Consider the following 22,119-nt stretch of genomic DNA (forward strand, 5'->3'; position numbering starts at 1 on the left):
AGGCCCTGATTGCAAAAAGAGCAGCGGACACGGTGTGAAGATTCGCAGGATGACTTGAGACTGAGGAAAAGTCTCACCTTGTATGTAAGACTGTCTGTGAGCAATCCCCTTGTTGAGAACAGTCCAGAGATATCACCAAGTAACGCCTGACGTTACTCTGCACTGGGATTGTAGTAGCTCCATAGGGCCACACACAGAAGTAAGCCCTTTGTGGTGGTATATTATATGATACAGTAGTAGCGGCACGCCTATCTTGCTGATATGACAGGTGAATAGTACAGCATGAGTAATGCCTGATTGTCATACACTGACTCTGCCAGGGATGGCATTACAGTGTAATAATCTGCAAAACGCGCCTGCGGCCCACACTTTTTTTTTTTTTTGGCAAATGGTTGCGGCCTTCCTGTGGGCTGACCTCCGCTTTATCTCAGGTCGCCGGTTGTTACCCCTGCTCCCCCTAGTGTGTGTGTGTGTGTGTGTGTGTGGGGCTGCGAGTGATATCACGGGACCTGTTCTGCATATGTTCATGCGCAGACCCACAAACATTGGATTTGTACGTAAACCATTGTGGACATATGGGAATCAGGCCCTACAATAGCGATCTTTCATTTGAGGCCTATTAAAGCTTCCTACCTCCATGCATTAATTACACGTTACAAATTGTTTTTACTGACTACACAGTGATCACATTTGTTGTGTTTTTATTCTTTCCCGTTGTCCCGCGAATGTGCGCTTTCGGGAAGCCTACGTGACCTCTTTTGACCTCAAGATACATGCGCTAGTAACATCAGCACGCGCTGTGACCTGTCTGCAGCTAAAGACCTGTTACCGTTACCTACAGGGTGACATAGCTACAGCAGTAAGATCAGTCTGTGTGATGGGTAAGCGGCCTATTAGAAAGTAGATATACCGGCGGCCCTGTTGCCTTTTCCTTCATATAATACGCGAGGATTGTACGGCTGATGCTTATCCTATGGATGTAAGATGATGAATAGACCCTGGCTGCAACTTGCTGTTATTTTGACCCATCCGGCCTCTGCACGGCCAGTGCTGTCCTCTGCGGATGTCTGTATACTGAGAGCAGCTCCGGCAGCGTTCCCCTCCAGGTGAGAACCACCTATGCCAGGCATGTCCAAACTGCGGCCCTCCAGCTGTTGTGAAACTACATATCCCAGCATGCTGTGACACAGTTTTGCTGTCAGAGAATGCTAAAGCTGTGTCAGGGCATGCTGGGATGTGTAGTTTCTCAACAGCTGGAGGGCCGCAGTTTGGACATGCCTGACCTATGCGTTATGCTGGAATAGAAGCATTTGCAGATATGTAACATGCAGGCTGGCCTGGGGGCTCGTCACTGCTAATTCAGGTTCTATTTGTATTATTATTGTATTCCGTAGAACATGAAGAACCAGCTGTTTCATTCCCCCCTCACTCTCTCCCAAGAAAATTCCCTTTTAGCTATTTACCATTGTTTCTGGTCTCCCGCTCTCCTCTGGGGATAGCCAGTAGCATTAGCTGTCAGTACTGTGATCCCAAACACCAGGTTGGCTCGGTGGCTATGAGCTCTGACTGCGGAGCAGCATAATGAGAGATGTGCTGATGGCTACTTTCAATTGTCTCCTTAAATTTGGCGCTTATTTCATTGTAAGCTGTTCAGGGCGGAAATCTAGGAGTTTGCATCACCTGATATGAGCAACTTGCCTCGTGTCATGGTCGCTGCGCAGAATGTGTATATTTATGGTATGTAACCTATTACACGTATAATTGATAAAACATTGCTACATTACAGTAGGGTAAGGCTGTCCCTGTACTATATACTGTGTGTTTTCAGCAGTCATAGAAGGACATCTTAAAATCAAACACTTCTTTTATGTATGGTGTAGGGCTGACTGTGTATGTTATAGCGCCCTCTGCTGTCAGAGATACTCCTTCAATAAATATATATACCGGTAATATGTATAATTATTACAAATGTATATAGTGGAACAACCTGAGGTAATTCTATATGTACGAACTTACTTTGCTGGCAAGGCATGCTGGGACTTTTAGTTCCAAAGTAGCTGAAGAATAGGTTGTCGAAGATATCTAGGGATAAAGTATTTTTTCTCTGGCTGGGTCCACAGGATTATCCACAGGATAACATTGGGATATGGTTGAGCGACAGCGGAAATGGCACCAACACGGTCACGAGCTTTCTGGCCTCCCAGGATGCATCGGGGCCTCACCATATAGTCCCGCCCACTGACTCAGTCAAATCAGTTTTTTGGTTGGTGCGGCAGGAAGCCGCATGGTCACAGGGCTGCTGTGAATAAAGCAGCCTGAAGTTTTTATTATGTTATTTTTATAGACTTACTATGTGTTTTGAGCGACTTTTCTTAACAGCGTCTTAAACGCATAGTGGTAAGAGTCGCTCCAACAACTCCCCACCGGGTCGCAACAACGCTTACCTTCGCGGTACAGTGCTGTCTCGACGGGCGTCTGTGTTGGATGTTCTAGCAGGTCCAGCAGACATAACCAGGCTGTGGCCGGAGCATGGGGGCAAGGCAAGTGTATGGATATCCTCTTACTAGAGGGGTCCGGACACAGCTACACTGTATTGGTGGAGACTACAAACAGTGTGTTGATGCGCCGAACATCTTGAGTGCGACAGTGCTACGCTCTAGGGATCATAGGCGCCAGGACTAGGTAGAGGCCGCGATCCTTGGATTTTAAGTCAACGGGGGGATTCAGACGCTCTCCTGGTCGCCCCTCCTCCGAGTTCATGACCAGTTTCCGCGCGTCTCCCGTCCATGAACTAAATGACCTCACTTCCGTCTCAGACGCTACCACGAGGGTACTTAGACACTGCGGTTGTGTACACTAGAGATTCCGCGTAGATCGAGTCGCAGGCCTTAGCGTCTGCATACACATGGAAGTCGCTGAGCGTCCGTGTCAGTCAGTGAGCGACTGTGTCCGTTATCAGTTATCAGGAGCGGTAGTGTACATCAGTAGCATCTGAATACACTCAGCGTCTTACGAGCGCATTTGCTTGGATATGGAAGTGTAATGAGTGGACACTCTGGACAAGTGTGGTGAGTGGACACCCAAATCTATCTCTCTGCACATGTTATATCTGCCCCCCCCTGCAGTGCACATGGTTTTGCCCAATTGCTAACAAACTTGCTGCTGCAATCAACTCAGAATTACCCCCATAATCCGCCCCTTCTCCGTGCGTGCACCGACACACCTCCCAGTCACCGCCCATAATCCGCCCCTTCTCCGTGCGTGCACTGACACACCTCCCAGTCACCGCCCATAATCCGCCCCTTCTCCGTGCGTGCACTGACACACCTCCCAGTCACCGCCCATAATCCGCCCCTTCTCCGTGCGTGCACTGACACACCTCCCAGTCACCGCCCATAATCCGCCCCTTCTCCGTGCGTGCACTGACACACCTCCCAGTCACCGCCCATAATCCGCCCCTTCTCCGTGCGTGCACTGACACACCTCCCTGTCACCGCCCATAATCCGCCCCTTCTCCGTGCGTGCACCGACACACCTCCCAGTCACCGCCCATAATCCGCCCCTTCTCCGTGCGTGCACCGACACACCTCCCAGTCACCGCCCATAATCCGCCCCTTCTCCGTGCGTGCACTGACACACCTCCCAGTCACCGCCCATAATCCGCCCCTTCGCCGTGCGTGCACCGACACACCTCCCAGTCACCGCCCATAATCCACCCCTTCTCCGTGCGTGCACCGACACACCTCCCAGTCACCGCCCATAATCCGCCCCTTCTCCGTGCGTGCACTGACACACCTCCCAGTCACCGCCCATAATCCGCCCCTTCTCCGTGCGTGCACCGACACACCTCCCAGTCACCGCCCATAATCCGCCCCTTCTCCGTGCGTGCACCGACACACCTCCCAGTCACCGCCCATAATCCGCCCCTTCTCCGTGCGTGCACCGACACACCTCCCAGTCACCGCCCATAATCCGCCCCTTCTCCGTGCGTGCACCGACACACCTCCCAGTCACCGCCCATAATCCGCCCCTTCTCCGTGCGTGCACCGACACACCTCCCAGTCACCGCCCATAATCCGCCTCTTCTCCGTGCGTGCACTGACACACCTCCCAGTCACCGCCCATAATCCGCCCCTTCTCCGTGCGTGCACTGACACACCTCCCAGTCACCGCCCATAATCCGCCCCTTCTCCGTGCGTGCACTGACACACCTCCCTGTCACCGCCCATAATCCGCCCCTTCTCCGTGCGTGCACTGACACACCTCCCTGTCACTGCCCATAATCCGCCCCTTCTCCGTGCGTGCACTGACACACCTCCCTGTCACTGCCCATAATCCGCCCCTTCTCCGTGCGTGCACTGACACACCTCCCTGTCACTGCCCATAATCCGCCCCTTCTCCGTGCGTGCACTGACACACCTCCCAGTCACCGCCCATAATCCGCCCCTTCTCCGTGCGTGCACTGACACACCTCCCTGTCACCGCCCATAATCCGCCCCTTCTCCGTGCGTGCACTGACACACCTCCCTGTCACCGCCCATAATCCGCCCCTTCTCCGTGCGTGCACTGACACACCTCCCTGTCACCGCCCATAATCCGCCCCTTCTCCGTGCGTGCACTGACACACCTCCCTGTCACCGCCCATAATCCGCCCCTTCTCCGTGCGTGCACTGACACACCTCCCAGTCACCGCCCATAATCCGCCCCTTCTCCGTGCGTGCACTGACACACCTCCCAGTCACCGCCCATAATCCGCCCCTTCTCCGTGCGTGCACTGATACACCTCCCAGTCACCGCCCATAATCCGCCCCTTCTCCGTACGTGCACTGACACACCTCCCAGTCACCGCCCATAATCCGCCCCTTCTCCGTGCGTGCACTGACACACCTCCCAGTCACCGCCCATAATCCGCCCCTTCTCCGTGCGTGCACTGACACACCTCCCAGTCACCGCGCATAATCCGCCCCTTCTCCGTGCGTGCACTGACACACCTCCCAGTCACCGCCCATAATCCGCCCCTTCTCCGTGCGTGCACTCACACACCTCCCTGTCACCGCCCATAATCCGCCCCTTCTCCGTGCGTGCACCGACGCACCTCCCTGTCACCGCCCATAATCCGCCCCTTCTCCGTGCGTGCACTGACGCACCTCCCAGTCACCGCCCATAATCCGCCCCTTCTCCGTGCGTGCACTGACGCACCTCCCAGTCACCGCCCATAATCCGCCCCTTCCGCACCTCCCAGTCACCGCCCATAATCCGCCCCTTCTCCGTGCGTGCACTGACACACCTCCCTGTCACCGCCCATAATCCGCCCCTTCTCCGTGCGTGCACTGACGCACCTCCCTGTCACCGCTCATAATTCGCCTCTTCTCCGTGTACGCACTGACACACCTCCCTGTCACCGCCCATAATTTGCCTCTTCTTCGTGCTTACACTGACACACCTCCCTGTCACCGCCCATAATCCGCCCCTTCTCCGTGCGTGCACTAACACACCTCCCTGTCACCGCCCATAATCCGCCCCTTCTCCGTGCGTGCACTGGCACATCTTGCTGTCACCGCCCATTAGTCGGGCCCTCCCTGTACATGCACTGACACACCTCTCTGCACATGTTATATCTGCCCCACCTGCAGTGCACATGGTTTTGTCCAACTGCTAACAAATTTGCTGCTGCGATCAGGTCTGAATTACCCCCATGGTACAATATTACCACATTTTCTGGCTCCTCTCCAGGCGAAGCTGCTGACCGCTTCAGGGGGCAGAGCCGTGGCATTGTCATTAGGCCTCGCCCCCACACCAAGAGGAATGCCGCAATTCGTTCGTGGGTCTGCAGGTAGGGGAGGGCTACATGACGCTAATCACATTTAGCCCCGCCCCCTCTGCCCGACACCATGATTCCGGTGATTTTCTCTCCATCCTGCCTCCTTCACTAGGAAGTGGGTGGTATGCGGTAGATACCTTCTGTGGTTGCGGGGGACTACCCTAAAACACGGGAGCCTCCCGCAACTTCTGGGAGAGTAGGCAAGTACGCATTGTACAGTGCTGTGTACTAGGTTGGCACTATAAATATCGGTGAATAATGTGTAGCATGAGATCTAACCTTTATAATGGTGCCTGTTACCCCAGGGTAAACGTCTCAGAGAGGGTTTTTCTTCTTTTCCTGTCTTAATGTATCTGTTTTGTAAAGCTGGAACCAGTGCACCAGAGCGGCCTTTTGACTTATTTTAGTGGATGTGGTAAAACACGAACATGTCTGTGGAAATATCACAGCGGAAGTGTACCGGACCTGGGCAAGTGTGATCAACGCTTGTGCACAGGAAGTGACCTGGCTGCGTGACACATTCTGTGCAGGATATTACAGAGATGAGGAAAGAAGAGGTTCCTTTACTGCAGTGCACAGTATGGGGCATTGTACAAATATGATATAACTCTCAGGAATCGTATAATAAGACGGCACAGACATTCTACAGTGAGAGAGTATAGGGAGCATGTGTACCAGAGAGGCTGCACCTGTACATCCAGTCTCCTGCCTGGCTTGTCCTTCCTTGTGTTAGGGTGAATCCGTGGTCAGGCTTATTAGACAGCAGTATCCTTATAGATACATGTACACATCCGGGAATTCTATGCGTAGTGTCTGGGGACAGAGGAGTATGGTAAACACGCATAGGGCCTGATTCAGGCCCTCATTCCGAGTTGATCGCACGCTAGCTGCTTTTAGCAGCAGTGCACACGCTAAGCCGCCGCCCTCTGGGAGTGTATCTTAGTTTAGCAGAAGTGCGATCGAAAGGATCGCAGAACGGCGCCAAAATATTTTCATGCCGTTTCTGTGTAGCTCCACACTTACTCCTACCTTGCGATCACTTCAGTCTGTTTAGTTCCTGCTTTGACATCACAAACACGCCCTGCGTTCGGCCAGCCACTCCCCCGTTTCCCCAGGCACGCCTGCGTTTTTACCTGACACGCCTGCGTTTTTTAGCACACTCCCAGAAAACTGTCAGTTACCTCCCAGAAACACCCACTTCCTGTCAATCACTCAACGATCAACAGAGCGACGGAAAAGAGTCGCTCGACCTTGTGTGAAACTGCATAGTTTTTTGTGAAAGTACGTTGCGCGTGTGCACTGTGGCCCGTACGCATGCGCAGAAATGCCGATTTTTAGCCTGATCGATGCGCTGTGGACAACGGCAGCTAGCGATCAATTCTGAATGCCCCCCTCAGAGCCTTGCACAGTGCTGCTGCGTGTGCACCAAAAGCCCTAAATACTGCTTGCACTGTGCGTGTGTACAAAGGCGCTGCTGCGTTGGAGACGCACGGTATCAGAGACTGGTTAGTGGCTGAATAGACGCGCAGACGTGGCTCATCTTATGGGCGTGTTATGGGAAGGAGTGTAGCAGGCGTGCCACTGACGTGTTTGCACACTCTTATGATCACTCGTTCACTTTGGAGGCCAAACTCAGACATTAAATCTGCATCTGCCATGAGGCCTGTGCATGTTTCGATGGTGCAACGGATGGTGGCGTCTAAAGATGCACCAGTGGGTGATACAGCGTCTACAGACGCGGACAGTGGGCGTCTCAGCCCTAGCACATTCATATGCACGGATGTACACCATGGATGGACAGCGTAGTGACTTATGATTCTGCATATAAGTGGCAGCACCTCCTCCTCTTCTTATAAGAGCAATAGCAATTTGTGCTGTTCTGTCGTGCTGTTATTTTAAGCATGAAAGTGTTTGTGGTATATTTTTTCAACTTTTGGAATCTTCCTATGCTTGGCATGTCAACAGTGACTGCGTTGACAGTCCTGATGTTGACGCGATTAGTTTGTCGTCAAAACCGTCCCTGCAGTCTCGCAATACATGGTACAGCGGGTGTGGCGGCTTTCAGCAGTATCTTCCGGGTACGGTGGTGACGTCGGCAAAACTTCTGGCGGTTACGGTCGCTTCCGGCAGTAAGTACAGATGTGTCCTCATACATGTGTCTCGTTGTATGCAACATGGACCGAGACACCCAGTGCAGCTGAGACGCTTCGGAACAAATAGCGTGCTGTACTTTTCTTTACATTTTGCGGCTTCCACGCGTCAGTCGTACTCAGTGTACTACAAACATTGGGACGCATCATTAACCGCAGAGGAATTGGTTTTACACATGTACGAAGTTGCACAGGAGAACTTGGCGTGAGGAAGAGCAGCTGCCGCTGCATTGGAGCACTTTGTACACAGATTCAGATGCAGTCACACGCAGATGTACAATGTCAACAGAACTCTTGACGTTGTGATGTCATTATGACTACATCCCTACAGGGACACATTCTGTGCATTGTCTGATGTGTGCAGCCTGCGTGTGTCTCTCACCCTGTTAATATGTGCAGTGACTGGTTGTACAATACACGAGTCGTGTAGGGGAGTTGTCTGTACATATCGATGTGTGTGTGTTGCGTGCCTGGCTGGACAAATCTCCCGTGTCCCTTAGCCACTTATTAGATGTCTGCCGGGTAATGGACACCTGTTCCGTGGCTCTTTGTTTTGCAGCAACAGACAGCTCCTGTGTGAACAGCCATTTTTTTCCATTTTGGGAAATGTGTTTAAATATTAAAAATTAAGCTATAAACCGTATTTAAATTGCTTACATTGTACCTATATTGTATGAGGTCTTTGACGTCCTTTTAGTTGGTGACGCTGTATGTGTCATGTCAGACATTCTTTAAACAGCTGTGATTCTACGGCTTGTACATTAGGTGCTGCACTGCCACTCGGTGGTAGATAATGATTACTACAGGTCTTAAAATGAAGTTCAAATAGTCTGATAAGTATTTTGCTCCATATCATGAGGAGGGGTCAGTAAAGTGTCTCATACATTATATCTTTTAGGTCTCTAAGGATCACATACTGTCAGTGAATTTATGTTCAACATTTCCACTGAATCACTGCGATTAATTTTTATCCATCTCATTTACATTAGACTGTAAAAGCAAATGTGGGATTTCAGTGGGTTGCTGCATTTTTGGACCTGTTGTGGGGTTTTCATTTATGTGTAGTATGAAAGGAACGGGTCACTCAGTTTTATTTAGTTTAGTACATTTTTGCTATGGTTTATGTAGCAACGCTGCTAAGATATTTTTACTATTTCTGATTAGGGTGTACATGGGAGTTTTCAGACATGGCTCTGGCTATTTGCAGTGATGGGTGTAGTGTGTTTAGTTGATAGTGACCTGGCACAGCATACAATGTATCTTGGGCGATCCTGCCGCCCGGGTGATCGCCTGCGACACGACGGTCAAACACGTCACAGTAGTGTATGGGGCCCTGCTGGGAGGTGGGGTTGGGTGTAGACACTGCTGGGGAGGGTTAGGTTTAGAATGCAGGAAGGGAGGGTTAGGGATAGGTGGGCATTAGGGAAAGATAAGTATACTTAAACCTTGCCCCTGTCGAGATTCTCACCGTCGGGATGCTGCAGCTGGTATATCCATACCACCGGTAATTCAGACCCAACACCTTCATCTGCTCGCCTCTTTATTTGTGTTATAAGAGACTGTTCTGATTATCAGACTTCTGAAGTCTTACACAGACATGTATTCATAACCTCAGTTTTATGGTAGAAGTATTTTTTGTGCGTTTACAAGCACCGGAATGAAGAATAGAGCATACCAGTGTTTAAAAGCTAAATCTCTTAGGAAATATCCAATATGAAACCTTCCCAAAGAGAAATAACACAATGGGGGAGATTCAAATGTCTGAAAAGTCAGTTGGGTGTCTGGTTTTTACTGTCTATTTGATAGGAAAAAACAGACACCCAACTGACTTTTCAAACATTTTGAATCTCCCCCATTGGCTTATCTGTATGAGGCAATCGGATTGTATTCTTCAAAAGATGGTGAAAGGGTTCAGCTCTATAGAGGAAGACACTGGAAATCTCCACGTATCTAGAAAGAAAGAGGGTCACAGATAGTGTAGTATTTGGTAGCAAGGGATGGGGAGAGTGAGGTGTGAGAATCACACAGAATGGTGCTTCCTTTTGTGCAGATGAAGTGTAAAACCAAATATAGGGCCCGATTCAGACCTGAGCGATTATAATGACTGCGTATGTACCGCAATGCGCAGGGGCGTCACTAAACAGCAACAGGATGGTGCGAAAATATCAATTGCAAGACATTTGCAAGGTGATTGACAGGAAGTGGACATTTGTGGGTGGTAACTGGCCGTTTTCAGGGAGTGTCAGGAAAAATGCAGACGTTCCCAAGAGTTTTCAGGGAGTGTGTGTGACGTCAGCTCTGGCCCCGATCAGCCTGTTCTCATCACACTGTAGGAGTAAGTCCTGGGCTGCGCGCAGACTGCACACACTGGAGAAATCAATAGATAGTGAGTGAGTTGCGAACGGATTTGCAGATGTCCGCTGTCTGGCGAGGTTTTCGCACGGCGTACACATGCATTTACACACTTGCACGGGGAGGGTTTTCACTCTCCCTAGGCGGCGTCTATCTGATCACAGACATCTGCTAATTTGCAGCACAGCGATCAGGTATGAATTAGGCCCATAGTTGGCCTCGTATCAGCTGTATAATGTACAATGCTCATCACTCCAAATACATCCCTTCAAAACTTTGGAATCTGTTTTCCTTATTCCTCTAGTCCTGTGCACCTCAGCAGCTAGGGTTGCCACCTCATTCCTTTAATTCTGGACACACCTTAATTACACAGGTTCTGTGGCTGATTAAAACCAGGTGAAATGGAGTCTTGAAGTCAGAACCTGTGTAATTTAATATGTGGCAACCCTATCAGCAGCCCATGTTTTCAGGATTTCTGTCTGTATTAATAAATACTGTTTGCCATTTGCAGATACCATAGTAGATTTTTTACTAAATAAAATCTATTTATTAATTCATTATCTCGGCACGGTTTTCTCTTTTATGTTTACGAAATAGAGGTTCTGTCATTTTTATGCAGTCATCAACCTTCACCTCTAACAGAATTCGCTTCTTTGTTTTTTTATTTTATTTCACATTAATCATACTCATTTTTGATTTAAGGGCCCCATACACTAGGACGATGTTACACGATTTCATACAATTCCGATATATCCGTCTGATATATTGTATAAAATTGTGTACAATCGTATGTGTTTTAGACCGTGGCTGTCGGATAGGATTCCCTAGGTCGTTGGTGCTGCACTAATGATATATCGGAATTGGATGAAAAAAAGTGTGTTTTTTGTGAATGTGATATATCGCATGTGATGTATCACAGGGAAGTGTGACTGGCATTCTCAGGACACTCCCAGCCCCCGTAGCCCTCTATCCAGCCCATCAGATATATCTCATGGTACAATTGTATGCCGTACGATATATTGCATGCGATGTATAGCGGCTTCATCAATCGCATGCGATATATCTTATGCAAAAATAGCACAAAAGTACCAAACCGTATGGAATCACTCCCGGGAAGCTCCCGGGGAAGTTCAACGAAAATTACATCCGACTTCAGCCTCAAACATATTGTTGCCCTAGTCTCACTTGGCCATTTCCCGAAATAATGGTCCCTTCACTGTCTGAATTGGGCACCCTAAATATGGGGGGGTTTGAGGCTAGATGCGGGAATGGATCTTATTCTAATGGCGTGTACACATGGTGAGATATTTTCTTACGATTTTGACTATATAGTCAAAATCGTAAGAAAAGTTAGTGCAGATTGCAAGGCGAAAGTCACCTTGCGATCCCGATTCGATGCCGATGCGCGGTCGGCATCGAAAGCCTAGATAGACTGTGCAGGCAAGTCAGTTTTGACCATCTCTATAGAAGAGTCAAAATCGCACATAGGGGGTAATTCCAAGTTGATAGCAGCAGGATTTTTGTTAGCAGTTGGGCAAAACCATGTGCACTGCAGGGGAGGCAGATGTAACATGTGCAGAAAGAGTTATATTTGGGTGGGTTATTTTATTTCTGTGCAGGGTAAATACTGGCTGCTTTATTTTTACGCTGCAAATTAGATTGCAGATTGAACACACCACACCCAAATCTAACTCTCTCTGCACATGTTAAATCTGCCCCCCCTGCAGTGCACATGGTTTTGCCCAACTGCTAAAAAATTTCCTGCTGTGATCCACTTGGAATTACCCCCATAGTCAGTATCGCAAGCACATAATGAGTGTGCTTGCGATACGATGTGCCGACCTAGTCCCTGTCGCATAGTGAGAATCGGGCATAGCCCAAATCTCACCATGTGTATGGGCCTTCTGGACCCTTTGTGTCTCCTACCCATTTTGAGGTGCATTTCTTTTGTGCAAGTGTAATAATTTAGCAGCACAGCTAAAAATACAATTATCTAAGCGACACTAAACCAATAAGTTCTCGTGTTATTCACACACAAATGTATTTGCACACTCGTATGTACATTGACATGGGGGGGTACAGTAGAGGTGTATGTTTATAGAGATGGAGGGTACAGTAGAGGTGTCTGTGTCTAGAGATGGTGAGGTACAGTAGAGGGGTAGGTGTCTAGAGATGGAGAGGTACAGTAGAGGTGTATGTGTATAGAGATGGAGAGGTACAGTAGAGGTGTATGTGTATAGAGGTGGAGGGGTACAGTAGAGGTGTATGTTTATAGAAATTGAAAGGTACAGTAGAGGTGTGTGTGTGTATAGAGTTGGAGAGGTATAGTAGAGGGGTAGGTGTCTAGAGATGGAGAGGTACAGTAGATGGTAGGTGTCTAGAGATGGAGAGGTACAGTAGAGGTGTTTGTGTACAGAGATGGAGACATACAATAGAGGTGTTTGTGTACAGAGATGGATAGGTACAGTAGAGGTGTCTGTGTACAGAGATGGAGAGGTACAGTAGAGGTGTATGTGCATAGAGATGGAGAGGTACAGTAGAGGTGTATGTTTATAGAGATGGAGAGGTACAGTAGAGGGGTCTGTGTATAGAGATGGAGAGGTACAGTAGAGGTGTCTGTGTATAGAGATGGAGAGGTACAGTACAGATGTCTGTGTATAGGGATGGAGAAGTACAGTAGACGTGTCTATAGAGATGAAGTACAGTAGAGTTGTAAGTGTATAGAGATGGAGAGGTACAGTAGAGGTGTATGGGTATACAGATGGAGGGGTACAGTAGAGGTGTATAGAGATGGAGAGGTACAGTAGAGGGGTATGTGTATAGAGATGGAGAGGTACAGTAGAGTGGTATGTGTATCAAGATGGAGAGGTACAGTAGAGCGGTATGTGTATCGAGATGGAGAGGTACATTAGAGGTGTCTGTATCGAGATGGAGAGGTACAGTAGAGATGTCTGTGTATAGAGATGGAGAGGTACAGTATAGGTGTGTGTATAGACATGGAGAGGTACAGGAAAGGTGTTTGTATATGTATAGATATGAAAAAGTACAGTAGAGTTGTAAGTGTATAGAGATGGAGAGGTACAGTAGAGGTGTATGTGTATACAGATGGAGGGGTACAGTAGAGGTGTATAGAGATGGAGACGTACAGTAGAGGGGTATGTGTATAGAGATGGAGAGGTACAGTAGAGTGGTATGTGTATCGAGATGGAGAGGTACAGTAGAATTGTCTGTGTAAAGAGATGGATAGGTACAATAGACGTGTCTGTATAGAGATGGAGAGGTACAGTAGAGGGGTCTGTGCATAGATATTGAAAGGTACAGTTGAGGTGTAGTTGTATAGACATGGAGAGGTACAGTAAGTGTGTGTATATGTATAGTTATGGAGAAGTACAGTAGAGGGGTATGTGCATAGAGATGAAGAGGTACAGTAGAGGTGTAGGTGTATAAAGATGGAGAGGTACAGTAGAAGTGTCTGTAGAGATTGAGAGGTACAGTAGAGGGAGCTGTGTATCGAGATGGAGAGGTACAGTACAGGTGTCTGTGTATAGAGATGGAGAGGTACAGTACAGGTGTCTGTATATAGAGATGAAGAGGTACAGTACAGGTGTCTGTATATAGAGATGGAGAGGTACAGTAGAGGGTATGTGTATAGAGATGGAGAGGTATAGTATAGTGGTAGGTGTCTAGAGATGGAGAGGTACAGTAGAGGTGTCTGTGTATCGAGATGGAGTGGTACAGTAAAGGCGTATATACATAGAGATGGAGATGTACAGTAGACTTGTCTGTATAGAGTTGGAGAGGTACAGTAGAGATGTCTGTGTATAGAGGTGGAGAGGTACAATAGAGCGGTATATGTATAGATATTGAGAAGTACAGTAGAGGTGTAGGTGTATAGACATGGAGAGGTACAGTAAAGATGTGTGTATATGTATAGATATAGAGAAATACAGTGAAGGTGTATGTGTATAGAGATGGAGGGGTACAGTAGAGATTTATGTTTACAGAGATGGAGAGGTACAGTAGAGGTATATGTGTATAGAGATGGAGAGTTAAAGTAGAGGTGTATATAGATGGAGAAGTACAGTCGACGTGTCTGCATAGAGATGGAGAGGTACAGTGGAGGTGTCTGTGTATAGAGATGGAGAGGTACAGTAGAGGGGTATGTGTGTCGAGATGAAGAGGTACAGTAGAGGGGTCTGTGTATCGAGATGGAGAGGTACAGTAGAGGGGTTTGTGTATGAAGATGGAGAGGTACAGTACAAGTGTTTGTGTATAGAGATGTGTCTGTGTATAGAGATGGAGAGGTACAGTAGACGTGTCTATACAGATGTAGAGGTACAGTAGAGGGGTCTGTGTATGAAGATGGAGAGGTACAGTACAAGTGTTTGTGTATAGAGATGTGTCTGTGTATAGAGATGGAGAGGTACAGTAGACGTGTCTATACAGATGTAGAGGTACAGTAGAGGGGTCTGTGTATGAAGATGGAGAGGTACAGTACAAGTGTCTGTGTATAGAGATGGAGAGGTGCAGTAGACGTGTCTATACAGATGTAGAGGTACAGTAGAGGGATATGTGCATAGATATTGAGAGGTACATTAGAGGTGTCTGTGTATAGACATGGAGAGGTACAGTAAAGGTGTGTGTATATGTATAGATATGGATAAGTACAGTTGAGCGGTATGTGCATAGAGATGGAGGGGTACAGTAGAGGTGTTGTTGTTAAGAATGCCAAATTGCTTTCTCACAAATATTTAAAATGCCCGCTCTAATATATATCCATATCCCATGAATGTGCGCTATACATCGCAAAACACTGCATCCCATAAGATAAAACAATACACCCACACATTATCTGAGTTCCAAAGCTCATTGATGTATATATTTGTTATTAAAAAGGATATGGATTCAATATATATTACAAAGTACAGTATACCTATAGTTACATGATTACAACTCACACAGAAAGCAGTTAATACATAAAGTTACATACAGTTACATGCCAGCGATACAATTACCATTCCCTCCAATGCATCTTATGTCTCCCTCTCTCTGTAAATAAATACAGAAACTGAACTGGCAGCAAGTCCATCATCCTCTGAGACCAAAAAACCACTGAGCTTCTGTGTGATCAATGTGTTATCTAGTTTCTGGGTAAGGGGTTCACGATGAGTCACCAGTCCCTTTGTATATGCTGAACAGGTTCAGCCTTGGGGGCGTCCAAAGGGCTGGCCTGAGTTTCCTGTTCATTACCTGTTTGGAATATCTATTGTTCTAATAAAAGTGATTTTAGCTTTTATATATTTAATCATAATTCCGTGTTGCAATGTCAATAACAAGTATCAAATGAATCTACACACTAATCTGGTTACTTCAATAGTAAACACGACAGGTCTATCTTGTTTCGTTCAAATAATACACATTCATGACATTAATTCATTAGATAATTTTAAATCATCATGATGTCTGGCGCTTGATATTATTATAGTTATGTACTGTATGAAATAAGTGTCGAATCCATCTCTGTGGCATGTCCATGTAAATGCGGGTGTTACCATATATGGCTGTGCTCGCTGCGCGTACTTGCAAGTATATAGCGACTTATGTGTGTGTAGTTTGTATGTTCTCTTTATGTAATATTTTTTTTGACTTCGACAGTGTATAGAGATGGAGAGGTACAGTATAGAGATGGATAGGTACAGTAAGGGGGTATGTGCATAGAGATGGAGAGGTACAGTAGAGGGGTATGTGTATAGAGATGGAGAGGTATAGAAGAGATGTTTGTGTATAGAGATGGAGAGTTACAGCAGAGTTGTATGTAAAGAGATGGAGAGGTACAGTAGAGGGCTGTGTGCATAGAGATTGAGAGGTACAGTAGTGGTGTCTGTGTATAGAGATGGAGAGGTACAGTAAAGGTGTGTGTATATCTAAAGAGATGGATAGGTACAGTAAAGGGGTATGTGCTTAGAGATGGAGAGGTACAGTAGAGGGGTATGTGCATAGAGATGGAGAGGTACAGTAGAGGAGTATGTGCATAGAGATGGAGAGGTACAGTAGAGGGGTATGTGCATAGAGATGGAGAGGTACAGCAGAGGGGTATGTGCATAGAGAAGTACAGTAGAGGTGTATGGAGATGTACATTAGAAGTATAGTTGTATAGAGATGGAGAGGTACAGTAGAGGTGCATGTGTATAGAGATGGAGAGGTACAGTAGAGGGGTATGTGCATAGAGACGGAGAAGTACAGTAGAGGTGTATGGAGATGTACATTAGAAGTATAGTTGTATAGAGATGGAGAGGTACAGTAGAGGTGCATGTGTATAGAGATGGAGAGGTACGGTAGAGGGGTATGTGCATAGAGACGGAGAAGTACAGTAGAGGTGTATGGAGATGTACATTAGAAGTATAGTTGTATAGAGATGGAGAGGTACAGTAGAGGTGCATGTGTATAGAGATGGAGAGGTACAGTAGAGGGGTATGTGCATAGAGACGGAGAAGTACAGTAGAGGTGTATGGAGATGTACATTAGAAGTATAGTTGTATAGAGATGGAGAGGTACAGTAGAGGGGTATGTGCATAGAGATGGAGAGGTACAGTAGAGGGGTATGTGCTTAGAGATGGATAGGTACAGTACAGGGGTATGTTCTTAGAGATGGAGAGGTACAGTAGAGGGGTATGTGCATAGAGATGGAGAGGTACAGTAGAGGGGTATGTGCATAGAGACGGAGAAGTACAGTAGAGGTGTATGGAGATGTACATTAGAAGTATAGTTGTATAGAGATGGAGAGGTACAGTAGAGGTGCATGTGTATAGAGATGGAGAGGTAGAGTACAGTTGAGATGTATGTGTATCGAGATGGAGAGGTACAGTATAGTAGAGGTTCATGTGTGTGTATGTATATATATATATATTTCTCTAACGTCCTAGTGGATGCTGGGGACTCCGTCAGGACCATGGGGAATAGCGGCTCCGCAGGAGACAGGGCACAAAAAGTAAGCTTTTAGGATCACATGGTGTGTACTGGCTCCTCCCCCTATGACCCTCCTCCAAGCCTCAGTTAGGTTTTTGTGCCCGTCCGAGCAGGGTGCAATCTAGGTGGCTCTCTTAAAGAGTTGCTTAGAAAAAGTTTTTAGGTTCTTTATTTTCAGTGAGTCCTGCTGGCAACAGGCTCACTGCATCGAGGGACTTAGGGGAGAGAAGTGAACTCACCTGCGTGCAGGATGGATTGGCTTCTTAGGCTACTGGACACCATTAGCTCCAGAGGGAGTCGGAACACAGGTCTCGCCCTGGGGTTCGTCCCGGAGCCGCGCCGCCGACCCCCCTTGCAGATGCTGAAGATTGAAGAGGTCCGGAACCAGGCGGCAGAAGACTTTCAGTCTTCATCAGGTAGCGCACAGCACTGCAGCTGTGCGCCATTGTTGTCAGCACACTTCACACAGCGGTCACGGAGGGTGCAGGGCGCGGGGGGGGGCGCCCTGGGCAGCAATGTATAATACCTGTATGGCGAAAAATACATCACATATAGCCCTTGAGGCTATATGGATGTATTTAACCCCTGCCAGATATCACAGACTCCGGAGAAGAAGCCCGCCGAAAAGGGGGCGGGGCCTATTCTCCTCAGCACACAGCGCCATTTTCCCTCACAGAAATGCTGGTGGGAAGGCTCCCATGCTCTCCCCTGCTCTGCACTACAGAAACAGGGTTAAAACAGAGAGGGGGGGGCACTGATTTGGCGATATGAATATATATTAAAATGCTATAAGGGAGGAACACTTATATAAAGGTTGTCCCTGTATAATTATAGCGTTTTGGTGTGTGCTGGCAAACTCTCCCTCTGTCTCCCCAAAGGGCTAGTGGGTCCTGTCCTCTATCAGAGCATTCCCTATGTGTGTGCTGTATGTCGGTACGTGTGTGTCGACATGTATGAGGAAAATGTTGGTGAGGAGGCGGAGCAAATTGCCTGTAATGGTGATGTCACTCTCTAGGGAGTAGACACTGGAATGGATGGCTTATTTATGGAATTACGTGATAATGTCAACACGCTGCAAGCCGGTTGACGACATGAGACGGCCGGCGAACAAATTAGTACCTGTCCAGGCATCTCAAACACCGTCAGGGGCTGTAAAACGCCCAATTACCTCAGTCGGTCGACACAGACCCAGACACGGACACTGATTTCAGTGTCGACGGTGAAGAAACAAACGTATTTTCCTTTAGGGCCACACGTTAAGGGCAATGAAGGAGGTGTTACATATTTCTGATACTACAAGTACCACAAAAAAGGGTATTATGTGGGATGTGAAAAAACTACCTGTAGTTTTTCCTGAATCAGATAAATTAAATGAAGTGTGTGATGATGCGTGGGTTTCCCCCGATAGAAAATTATTGGCGGTATACCCTTTCCCGCCAGAAGTTAGGGCGTGTTGGGAAACACCCCTTAGGGTGGATAAGGCGCTCACATGCTTATCAGAACAAGTGGCGGTACCATCTACAGATAGGGCCGTACTTAAGGAGCCAGCTGATAGGAGGCTGGAAAATATCCTAAAAAGTATACACACACATGCTGGTGTTATACTGCGACCAGCGATCGCCTCAGCCTGGATGTGCAGAGCTGAGGTGGCTTGGTCGGATTCCCTGACTAAAAATATCGATACCCTTGACAGGGACAGTATTTTATTGACTATAGAGCATTTAAAGGATGCATTTCTATATATGCGAGATGCGCAGAGGGATATTTGCACTCTGGCATCAAGAGTAAATGCGATGTCCATATCTGCAAGAAGATGTTTATGGACACGACAGTGGTCAGGTGATGCAGATTCCAAACGGCACAAAGATGTATTGCCGTATAAAGGGGAGGAATTATTTGGGGTCGGTCCATGGGACCTGGTGGCCACGGCAACTGCTGGAAAATCCACCGTTTTTTACCCTAAGTCACATCTCTGCAGAAAAAGACACCGTCTTTTCAGCCTCAGTCCTTTCGTCCCTATAAGAGTCATATCTGCCCAGGGATAGAGGAAAGGGAAGAAGACTGCAGCAGGCAGCCCATTCCCAGGAACAGAAGCCCTCCACCGCTTCTACCAAGTTCTCAGCATGACGCTGGGACCGTACAGGACCCCTGGATCCTACAAGTAGTATCCAAGGGGTACAGATTGGAATGTCGAGACGTTTCCCCCTCGCAGGTTCCTGTAGTCTGCTGTACCAATGTCTCCCTCCGACAGGGAGGCAGTATTGAAAACAATTCACAAGCTGTATTCCCAGCAGGTGATAATAAAATTACCCCTCCTACAACAAGGAAAGGGGTATTATTCCACACTATATGGTGGTACTGAAGCCAGAAGGCTAGGTGAGACCTATTCTAAATCTGAAATATTTGAACACTTACAAAGGTTCAAATCCAGATGCAGTCACTCAGAGCAGTGATAGCGAACCGGGAAGAAGGGGACTATATGGTGTCCCGGGACATCAGGGATGCTTACCTCCATGTCCCAAAATTTGCCTTTCTCACCAAGGGTACCTCAGGTTCGTGGTACAGAACTGTCACTATCGGTTTCAGACGATGCCGTTGGATTGTCCAAGGCACCCCGGGTCCTTACCAAGGTAATGACCGAAATGAGGATTCGTCTTCAAAGAAAATGGACGACCTCCTGATAAGAACAAGGTCCAGAGAACAGTTGGAGGTCGGAGTAGCACTATCTCAAGTAGTTCTACGACAGCACGGGTGGATTCTAAATATTCCAAAACCGCAGTTGTTCCGACGACACGTCTGCTGGTCCTAGGGATGATTCTGGACACAGTCCAGAAAAAGGTGTTTCTCCCAGAGGAGAAAGCCAGGGAGTTATCCGAGCTAATCGGGATCCTCCTAAAACCAGGAAAAGTGTCAGTGCATCATTGCACAAGAGTCCTGGTAAAAATGGTGGCTTATTACGAAGCGATTCCATTCGGCAGATTTCACGCAAGAACTCTTCAGTGGGATCTGCTGGACAAATGGTCCGGATCACATCTTCAGATGCATCAGCGGATAACCCTATATCCAAGGACAAGGGTGTCTCTCCTGTGGTGATTACAGAGTGCTCATCTTCTAGAGGGCCGCAGATTCGGCATTCAGGATTGGATGCTGGTGACCACGGAGGCCAGCCTGAGAGGCTGGGGAGCAGTCACACAGGGAAAAAATTTCCAGGGAGTGTGATCAAGTCTGGAGAATTCTCTCCACATAAATATACTGGAGCTAAGAGCAAATTTATAATGCTCTAAGCTTAGCAAGACCTCTGCTTCAAGGTCAGCCGGTATTGATCCAGTGGGATAACATCACGCAGTCGCCCACGTAAACAGAAAGGGCGGCACAAGAAGCAGGAGGGCAGTGGCAAAACTGCAAGGATTTTTCGCTAGGCGGAAAATCATGTGATAGCACTGTCAGCAGTGTTCATTCCGGGAGTGGACGACTGGGAAGCAGACTTCCTCAGCAGGCACGACCTCCACCCGGGAGAGTGGGAACTTCATCGGGAAGTTTTCCGCATGATTGTGAACCGTTGGGAAAGACCAAAGGTGGACATGATGGCGTCCCGCCCGAACAAAAAAAACGGGACAGGTATTGCGCCAGGTCACGAGACCTTCAGGCGATAGCTGTGGACGTCCTGGTAACACCGTGGGTGTAACAGTCGGTGTATGTGTTCCCTCCTCTGCTTCTCATAACCAAGGTATTGAGAATTATAAGACGTAGAGGAGTAAGAACTATACTCGTGGCTCCGGATTGGCCAAGAGGGACTTGGTACCCGGAACTTCAAGAGATGCTCACAGAGGACTAATGGCCTCGGGAGCTAAGAAGGGACTTGCTTCAGCAAGTACCATGTCTGTTCCAAGACTTACCGCGGCTGCGTTTGACGGCATGGCGGTTGAACGCCGGATCCTAAGGGAAAAGGCATTTCGGAAGAGGTCATACCTACCCTGGTCAAAGCCAGGAAGGAGGTGACCGCACAACGTTATCACCACATGTGGTGAAAATATGTTGCGTGGGTGAGGCCAGGAAGGCCCCACGAAGAAATTTCAACTAGGTCGATTTCTGCACTTCCTGCAAACAGGAGTGTCTATGAGCCTCAAATTGGGGTCCATTAAGGTTCAAGTTTCGGTCCTGTAGATTTTCTTCCAGAAAGAATGGCTTCGGTTCCTGAAGTCCAGACGTTGTCAAGGGAGTATTGCATATACAGCCCCTTTTGTGCCTCCAGTGGCACCGGGGGATCTCAAAGTAGTGTTGGGATTCCTCAAATCATATTGGTTTGAACCGCTCAAATCTGTGGATTTGAAATATCTCACATGGAAAGTGACCATGCTGTTGGCCCTGGCCTCGGCCAGGCGATTGTCAGTATTGGCGGCTTTGTCTTACAAAAGCCCATATTTAATTTTCCATTCGGACAGGGCAGAACTGCGGACTTGTCCCCAGTTTCTTCCTAAGGTGGTGTCAGCGTTTCACCTGGAACAACCTATGGTGGTGCCTGCGGCTACTAGGGACTTGGAGGACTCCAAGTTGCTAGACGTTGTCAGGGCCCTGAAAATATATATATATATATATATATATATATATAATTCCAGGACGGCTGGAGTCAGAAAGTCTGACTTGCTGTTTATATTGTATGCACCCAAAAAGCTGGGTGCTCCTGCTTCTAAGCAGACTATTGCTCGTTGGATTTGTAGTACAATTCAGCTTGCACATTCTGTGGCAGGCCTGCCACAGCCAAAATCTGTAAATGCCCATTCCACAAGGAAGGTGGGCTCATCTTGGGCGGCTGCCCGAGGGGTCTCGGCT

The 22,119-nt window shown here is 47.8% G+C and overlaps 1 protein-coding gene across 9 annotated transcripts in view; it reads left to right on the forward strand.

The window, feature by feature from the left end:
- Positions 1 to 22,119, forward strand: part of CYRIB (CYFIP related Rac1 interactor B) — a 258,860-nt gene that overhangs the window by 155,653 nt on the left and 81,088 nt on the right. The gene's annotated exons all lie outside the window — the stretch shown is intronic.

Source organism: Pseudophryne corroboree, chromosome 5 (genome assembly GCF_028390025.1).
Source record: "Pseudophryne corroboree isolate aPseCor3 chromosome 5, aPseCor3.hap2, whole genome shotgun sequence".
Taxonomy (NCBI): domain Eukaryota; kingdom Metazoa; phylum Chordata; class Amphibia; order Anura; family Myobatrachidae; genus Pseudophryne; species Pseudophryne corroboree.